The sequence below is a fragment of the Mesocricetus auratus genome, unplaced genomic scaffold, assembly GCF_017639785.1.
Source record: "Mesocricetus auratus isolate SY011 unplaced genomic scaffold, BCM_Maur_2.0 Super-Scaffold_100004, whole genome shotgun sequence".
Lineage (NCBI taxonomy): Eukaryota > Metazoa > Chordata > Mammalia > Rodentia > Cricetidae > Mesocricetus > Mesocricetus auratus.
This window is the reverse complement of record NW_024429189.1, coordinates 113,873,860-113,883,267: the sequence shown is the minus strand read 5'-3', so window position 1 is coordinate 113,883,267 and position 9,408 is coordinate 113,873,860. Positions and strand designations below refer to the sequence as shown.

The 9,408-nt window shown below is 41.5% G+C and overlaps 1 long non-coding RNA gene across 1 annotated transcript; it reads right to left on the bottom strand.

Annotated features, from left to right (window-relative positions):
- Positions 1-239: 239 nt before the first annotated feature.
- On the bottom strand, positions 240-2,844 carry LOC121140264. The gene is made up of 2 exons (XR_005877055.1): positions 2,108-2,844; positions 240-588 (listed from the first exon to the last, which is right to left on the bottom strand). It is a non-coding gene; the product is annotated as an uncharacterized LOC121140264 (long non-coding RNA).
- Between the last annotated feature and the right edge of the window lie 6,564 nt (positions 2,845-9,408).

The following is a 9,408-nucleotide window of genomic DNA, read 5'->3' as shown; positions in this document are numbered from 1 at the left end:
CATAATCTGGTGTTTGTAGCCATAAATATAACACATGGAAAGTCCCTTCACATTTCAAGTTTCCTGGTTATATGATACTAAGTTTTTTTTTAATTTTACATTCTGTAATTTCATTTTCATGCTCATAAACTATCTAACACCAAACCAAAGCCATTTCAGATATAATGAGACATTTCAAAATCTTAAAAATGATTGTGTTTTTCTTCAGTATCATTTTACATTAGCAACCCCACTTCACATTTAAGAGTATTTTAGGGTGGTTTTATTGGTGGTTTCTTCAGTAGTGTGTTAGGTTTTTGTCTTTATGACAAATACCTGACATAAATAACTTAAGAAAGGAAGGATTTATTTACAGTTTCTATCCACAGTGCTTGGGTCTGTTGATTCTGAGTTCATGGTAACACACAACCTCATGGTGACAGGAGACTACGGCAGAGGACAGACAGGAAGCGTGGTGCTGGGACTGGGATGAGAATCAGGTATAACCTTCAAAGGCCATGTCCGTAGTGACCTACATCCTTCAGCTAATGTTCCTCAACTTCTTCAAATAGCACTGCTGTCTGGAGACCAAGCATTCACCACCTGAATCTGTGGGAGACATTTCATATCCTAAAATTTAGTGTCTTAGTGCACACACAATCTGGAGTTCATACTTTCCCTCTCATCATCCACCAACAAAGTAAGTTAAACTAGGACCTGACAGGTCTGTTTTGCATTTACAAGTGTCATATTGGTGACGTGAATTCAATTCATTAACAGTGTGGGCTGAATTTTACTTGAATTCTTCTACTAGATACAACCATGCTTAAAAGAAAATAGAAAAAGGGAAAAGTGAGGGGCCTTGAGTCTCGAGGTAAAGGGCTTGTGTTCCTCACAGGGATATTAGCCAAGTCTTAGTTCCATCTCTGCTGCCTTCAGCTCAAAACCTTCACTTCATGCCACTCACATTCCCCATTTTATCTCAAGTCCTCCATTTTATCCCAATCTATTGGGACTCTTTCAGAAATGAGTCCCATGGAGAACTTACTGACTAAAGAGCAGAAGAAGACAAGTTTCTAATGTTATTGCTATTATCTGTTGAGTTCACAATAATTAAGATTGATATTCTGTGGGTCCTTCCATCCTGGTCCATTGAACCCTGGGCAGTCTGTAGGGATGCTATTCTTCAAGTCCTATCTAGGGCATCCAAATGTCTAGTTCTACACTATTCAGTAAGTGTATGAAGACATCTGTGTAAGGCTAAAAGCAAGAACAAGAAGAATTTGTCCCAGACTACTCAACCCCCAAATAGAAACCGAGACTAAGTAATGTATCTTGTTTCTTTTCCCAGGCCTGGAGCAAGACCTTATCTCTGGGGTTTCTATAACTAAAGGAAACCCCGACCTCCACGGATGGCAGCAGCCACAGCCTGCTCCTGGGTACACACAACCACAGAGACTCTCCACTCATGACGTATGAGCTGCTGACAGTACTGCCAATGTCTGAATTAAAGTTTATGTACTGACTCACAAGGTGAAGAGAGAATTTTAGAGTCAGGATGTGAGAGTTCTTTTTTCTTTCCACTTCGGAGGTAATTACAGTCAAGTCCTGTTCCCAGGCTGCAAGGCCAGTGGTACTGCCCACATTGAGCAGAACTATTTATCATGGCATCCAGGGAATATCTCCTGAGAACTCATTCTGTTTTCATAACATATGATGCTAAATAAATTTACAAATAGGACAGGAATCATGTCTGGGTCTCAGACTTAGTTCTCCCCTTCGTCTTGCCCAACTCATTCTGGATCTTTATGTTTGTCACCTTGTGGTCTTTCCCTGACTGTTGCTATCTTGTCAGCTTTGCCACCAATTCTATTATTCTACCCTGGTACTGAATTGACCTCATCTTATCAAGAAGGAAGCTAAAAAATCAGGATGTTGAAGTTTGCCCCCGTAATCCTACTGAAACAGGTCTCAGGCAGCCTGGGCAGGAACATGCTCCTAGTCTCTCTCTTTCCTGGTGGAAATGGGTCACCAGGTGATGACTACTGGGTGAGAGTACACAACCTTCTCTTTGATTAGCACATCTTTCCCCAAACAAACTAATGATGCCTTGTTGCATCTTACTTACTCTTGGTAGCTTTCCACGTCTCCCAGAGCAAATCCATCTCTGTTTTTTTTCCTTTGTGTTCCTTCTCATGACATGGTAATTGTAGGGAAGCACTCACCAATGTCATCTCTTAATATCCACCTCTGCTCTGAGGTTCAACACTTGTTTCTGAAGACCTTCACAGGCAGTTGAGTACCGAGAACACAGTGGGTATTAATTAGTGAATGGTGTAAAAAGGCAGAAGGCAGGTGTGGTCTTCTTCTGGGTGTCATAGGATGGGAAGCATTCACCATGGTGCATCTTTCCAAATAACAGATAGCTATGTCACCAGAGCCAGATACTTTGTGAAACTGAAATGTGGGGTAGAGAGAGACTGAGAAAGAAAAAAAGGATTCTGGCAAGTAGGAAATGGAAAATGAGTTCCTTTAGAGTGAAATTGGGAAAGGAAATGACACTAAACTTGGCATCACAAGACCTGATTTTGAGTAGTGGCATTCATTGAGTATTTTCCACATTTCAACTATCAAATGACTCAGACTCCTCCAGAGACCGGGGCTTATCTTTTTCAGCTTTACACACACCATAGTGCATCCCTGTCACTGTACCCACTTCTGCTGGGCTCTGGAAAGGATGCATTCTACATGGTCATGAAGGTGGGTGAGGGAAGGGAGTGGACAGTGCAGATGCCCTGGGTGTGTCTTGGGAAGAATCTTTAATCTGTCCCTGGTGGACGTTATCCCTTTGCCTGATACTTAGGAATCTTTCAACAGATCTCCAGCACTTTAAAACATTGGTGTGTGTGTGTGTGTGTGTGTGTGTGTGTGTGTGTGTGTGTGTGTGTGTGTGTGTGTGTAGGGGTGGTGGTGAGAGTACGTAACAGCTCTTTTGAATCCCGATCTTGTGGCTCATCATTCCACAAGGCCAGCACAAATAAACACTCCTGGCTGTGTTTCTCATTAACAGTTTAATCTTTGCTACCCCAGTTCAAAAGAGAGAAAGTGGGGGGGGTGTTCTTGCACCTGCCATTCTTCCCTCCTAAGAACTCTCCCAGAGGAGACTCTTGCAGCATGGTGTGTAATCTGTTGACTCCCCTTTGTTCCCTCCCCTCCCCCAATCTTTTATCTCAGTACTCTTTTTTTTTTTTTTTTTTTTGGCAGCCTGCAGGAAGGGCTGCTCCCTGACTGTTGTGGGACACAGCCTGCAAGATGTGAATATATTGCATTCAAAGCTAGGTATTATTAAATTAGAAACAAAAGGTCAGATATTCTAGAAGGAAAACCAGATCCATTTACATATTACTCTTACAGATATCAACATTTAGACTTTCTAACTGCAAAGGCTGATTTCTGCAGTCGTCATTGGCGCTATGCCTTTACAGAAGGAAGTGAAGAAACCCAACCCCAGACTTACACATTTTGAGGGACGAATCACACCACTGGAGACTGTTTCTGAGGGAAATTCTGGAACTTGTGGGAATGGGCAAGCAGGAAGACTGTGTTCAAGAGAGAAGGTGTGTGTGTGTGTGTGTGTGTGTGTGTGTGTGTGTGTGTGTGCCTGTGCATGAGCACGCATGTGTGTGCACTTCTGCATGCATAAAAATACATGCACAAAAATATGCATGAGTACATGTACATGTGCTTGAGCAAGTGTGTATCTTATACATAACTATATCTTCACCTTTTCCTCAAGACATCTATGTGGTAGCTATTATTCAAGTTCAAGTAATTAAGATGGGGCATGATTCCCCAAATTCTTTGTCCTGGAAAGAGATCCTGAGAGACAACCAGGAAAGTGAAAAATGTCTGCCCCAAAGCACTGGAGGTCATGGGCCTTCAGTCTCTCTGTAGAACTGTGGTAGGAGCAGAGGCGCCACTTGAAAAAAATATCACCCTTGCCTTCTGGTCTGTCATTGCTTCTGTCTGGCCTTATGATGAAGTAGGAAGCTGCCAATAAGAGATCCCACCTGCTTGTAGTCTTCTACCTGCAGCCATTAGAAGTAAGGACCCAGGAGGAACTGTATTTGCTACCAGGTCCTTGTGAATATCATGTGTGCACTGTGACTCAAATGTTTCCTAGGCATATGGAAAAGGTAATGGCAATGACAAAGCATCCTATATTAGTGGATCAAGCAGACAGCAAGTGAAGAACAGCATGGGCAGGTACTCCCCAGCATCAGTCATCCATTCTTCTTTGCATTGTCTTCATCTAATTGCCTTTTTTCAATCATGTACTCATCAGATACGTCATTCTAGCTTTAGAGCTATAAGAAAACAACTCCTTGTTTAACACTGAGTGAGGGAAGTGACTATTCTGTTGAATGAGATCAAGTTACTTCCTTTTCATCTTTTTGAAACCAAGACCTTAGAAAGAAGTTCCTGCAAAGAAAACCCATCATGACCATAGGAAAAGTCTACAGAAAAACCTGCCTAGGCACATAGATTTCCCCAGGAACTGCCCTAACAGGGTGGCAGTCCCTCAAGGGCCCTAGAACCATGTGACCCTAGAACAGCTATGCTGGCACCGACACCTACACAGTCACAAATACTCTTTAACTCACATAGGCCATTTATCTGATCTTTAGTTTCCATGTTTTAGTTTCTGAGTCTTATGTGATAAAGAATCAGTAGCTTTCATAAATCCATTCAACAACTTCTAGAAAAAAATGATGTTTGTTCTTAATTTTCCTAGCATGTGAGGAGGATTTGATAGCTTTCCCTCTCAAATTAATATACAGTAAAACCAATGTGTGTAAGTTGTGTGTGTGTGTGTGTAAACACATGGGGATCCCTGTAAATTGCAGCACAACCATGACAAAGTGAAACAACTTTTTAACAGATGTCTCACAGGAAAAGATTTACTGTTTTCCTTTCATTGATTTTACCTATCTTGGGAAAAATTTAACTGATCTGATCACTTAGGACCCTAATGAAGTTAGTATTTAATTAGAAATACATTTATAACAATGATGTATGAAAGATAGACAAAAGATATGGGAGTTGGTCAATTCCAGAGGCTCTGACATCCTCTTCTGGCCTTCCTAGACACCAGGCAAGCATGTATTGGACAGGTATACATACAGGCAAAACACCCACACACATAAAATATAATTTTAAAAACATTTACATCTAACTTTTTAAGTTATGGAAGTTGGAAAGAAATGAAGACTTCTTGGGACTGATGTGTTCTCCACCTTGCTCAACAGCAGAGTGATTCAGCCTGTCCTGGGGGTGGTCTGGGTGGGGAAAAGAGGGCAAGACACGTCACTTTCTAGGGCGGTGGCAACTTAGTAGTTCAGAGTCAAATTGCATGTAGACCTCTGGGCACTCTGGGCACCTGGGCTGGGCTCTAGAGGAAGTCAGTGAAAGTAGAGGACACAATGTGCTGCTGAATCGGGCACAGATGTTGACAATGGCTGCTTCACCAGAGCCTCTCATGCAAAACCTGGTTTTTATGTAATTTGAAAAGCATGACACTAACAAAAAGCGTCATTCATCTTCCAGTTATGGTTGGCTGTAAAATAGAATAAGGACTTCTTTTCCTTTGAAAAGCCAAATGTTTATCTTTCAATTCTTTAGTGTCTTTTCTCTTGGACTTTTAAATTCAAATGCCCACCTACACTTCACCTCAGCTAAAATTCTAATTTAAACTAAATAGAAAACTCAAGGCTACATTTATAAGTGACTTGGGACAAACTGGTCTACCTCAGAAACATCTAGGAGTTGAGCAACTTTTCCTGGATCTGTGACATTTAGAAAACAGTCTACCTGACCAAAATTTGTTTATGTTTGCTGGCCCTGTCCATTTTAAGATGTCTCTGTGGAGTGCACAGGAATACTTGACACCAGATATAATGAGCTATGTTTTATTTGTTTGCATTTTTGAGACAAGGTCTCATTGCACTCCAGGCTTAACTTGAACTGGAAGCAGTTCTCCTGCCTCAGTTTCCTCCAGCTGGGATTACAAACATGAGCTGCCATACCTAGGTTTAACTTGGTTTTCACAAACAAAACAAATGAACAAACATCGCCCACCCCCTGCAAAAAACAAAACAAACAAACAAAAAAACCAAAAATACTCAACTCCTTTTTATTTGAGCAGGTGAGATGGTTCAGCGGAGTAGAGCTTTTTAGTTCCATCCCTGCACCAACTTGAAGGTGGAAGCAAAGAGCAGACCCCACCCCGCCCATCTCTCTCTCTCTCTCTCTCTCTCTCTCTCTCTCTCTCTCTCTCTCTCTCTCTCTCTCTCTCTCTACACACACACACACACACACACACACACTAAAATGGAAAGAATAAAATTCTTTTGTTCCATGAATGCCCCTGCCTAGGTCAGAACTGTTTCCCACGTGTAGAATGAGGGAATTGGTGGACTGGTCATTTTCAAATGTCTTCTAGACTTTGAGAGTGCAAGCTCCTTTAGTACTCTCTGCTTCCTGGCTCCCTGTGCTAACTGGATAAACCACTGGTAGAGACTAGCCTCCACAGAGCTCTGTAGGACACATCTTACAGACCTGACTTCTTGCCCAGTGTTGCCCAGAAGTGGCATGGTTCACCCCAGCTCCAAACAGGGAATGAGGCCCAGAGAAGGTAAAACATGCCCTCTAAGTGGTGCAGCTCCTGGGTTCAAGGGCAGAGGAAAATAAAGTCCAGGCCCTGTGTTCCTACCAACTCTGCTTACTGCTACTCTTTGCCTTTTAAAAACAAATATCATAAAGGAAATTCCAAGGCCAGGGAACCTAGAATCATTTATTTTTATAATATGTCTCACACAACTAATATACTTCAGGTTTAGAATAGACTCCCTGGGAACAGACCCCATGTGGGCGGGAGTTTCTCAGACAAGCTCACACACTCAGTGTATAAACTTCAGGAGCACAGCAGGGGGACAGTTCTCTGACCCTACAGGCAACTCAAATCAGAAACCTGGAGGGGAGGGGTGTGGTGGGCACCTGGGACCTGTTCACTTTCGGAATGGGATAAAAGGAGTCAGAAAAGGACCTGGGCCAGGCTCACAAGCAGAAAGCTGAAGCAGGGAAAAAGGTAAGGGAATAGCATTTGCTTGTATATCTTTCCTCACTTTGAATTACCTGATGAGTGGCTGCCACCACAGTAATGAGGTAAGAGGATGGGGACAGAAAATGCCTCAGGTGAGCATTTTTGAGCTTGAAGTTAGCCAGGACCATCCCGTTCCCACCCCCCCAATCTTAACATCTGGCATACATTTCATTCAAATCTTAGATATATGTTCAATTTAGTAAAAATACATACCTCTATTTTATAAAGAAAAATGCATTAATGTTTCCTTGACGTTTACAGAACACCATTAGTTACTAAAAATGCTACTAAAGTTGATGCAGCCATTTCTTATTTCTCCAAATGATCATTTTCTAGTTAGTGAGTTTCATACTTTCTGAGACAGGTAAGACAGACACTTCTTATCTAGGTAGGTAGCTTCCTGGTTAATTTTTGTCACTTCCTGTGACATGTGCTTTCTCACCACAGCTGACTTCAAACTTCACATGGTTTAGCAAATGAGTTACTCCATTCCTGAATGTTGAATGGAGTTAGACGGAATTGCTCTGATTCTTTCCCATGGAATCCATGTATTCCTTCTCACTGTTTTGTCCTCACAGCCCTTAGTTACTGCAGTATTGTTTATTTACTTATTTTCTTTTTATTTACCATTATAGTTTCTGAAAATGCCCCATTACAGGATTAGGTGTGCAACTTAGTGTAGCACGTTTGTCTAGTGCAGACAAGGCTCAGGATTCAATCACTACAACTGCCAGGGAACAGAAACAAAAACAGAATGCCACACACACTACTTTTACCCTTAACTTTAATCAGGTCAGCCACTAGTTTTCATCAGTGTCTTAATGCTCATCTGCCTCCTTCATCTTCCTATTCTGCTTCCCTCTCAGAACCTCTAGCAGCTCTTTTATTTTGCATGCAAAGCTGCTAATGCATATGCACTGTGCGACTTTTAATTTCCCATCTTCTGCTGATAGTTTGAGATACCACTTAAAATCCAGTAACCATAATTCTCCTTCTGTGATCATAAAATTTAGTAACATTCACACTGTAAACATGCCCTGCTTTGTTAAGTACATGGGTTGGTGTCTCTGTACAAAGTGATTACCCCTGCATGAGGAACACCCATCTAAGGATACCAGCACAAGGAAGTGATAGAATTGAGTGCCCTCCAGAAGGGCCACCATTCTGGTTTCTACTCACCTAGCTGTAGAGCGCTTCTGTTCTTTCAGGCCTCCACGGACATAAAGTTGTCCATACTTGCTTAGGCCTAACATATCATGCAATTCATCTTTTGTGAGATTTTCTCCCCACTGCATCCTGTTACTGTAGTCCAGGCAATGTCAACCAAGTACTGTATTTTACAAAAATGTATCTTTATTGTCAATATTGAAATGCTAACTCCCTGTACACACAATATACCTGTATTTTGAGGTAGGATTTCTAAAAAAGAGGTTAATAAAGTAAAATGACATCATAGAATCCTAGAATCTTTATAAGAAAAGGACACACACACGCACCCAGAGGGGAGAATTATGTGATGAAAAAGAAGAAACAGCCAACTACAAGTCTAGAAGTGGAGTCTTAAAAGAAACCAACTTTGTTGACACCTGGATCTCAGGCTTCCAGTCTCACTCAATAACAGAGAAAATAAATTTGTATGGATTAAGCCACGTAGTCTATGGTACACTTTTATAGTAGCCACCTGCCTCCTATAACTCTGTGTTCCCTGTTCATCAAAGCTTGACTCTCTTGACTTAGCCAAGCCTCACTGAATATGAATCACTGACATAAATTATTCATTGCAAATAAGATAGGCTTCCAAGTGCTGATGGTCTTGTTCAAGTGATAAGATCTGTAAAGGTTTAGACAGTGCAATGAGGCTTATCTCCATCGTCATGATTCTCAATCATGAACAATAGGTTACTGACCATGGAGTGAATGATGTCACTTCTGGACACTTACAGAGAACACACAGATTTTACATTTCTCTTGGCTCCAAATTTCCTCTTCCCACTAACCAACATGTTTATTTTCATACTTTATTTCAAACAGACATTTATTCAGATGTCCAAGAGACTTGAAACAGAGTGTCATGTTATTAACACCATCCAAAGAAAAATATCAATGCCAAAGTAGGCAACGTTGCTCAGATTTCTTACCAGTTCAGATACTCACCCTCAAAAAATGTGTAAGTCAGTCTCTGGGATGAATCAAAGTGCACTGTCTTAGTCCTGTTTGTAACCCAGGTTACCTCTAGCAATCCCTTAAACTCCTCTGTGTAAATACCC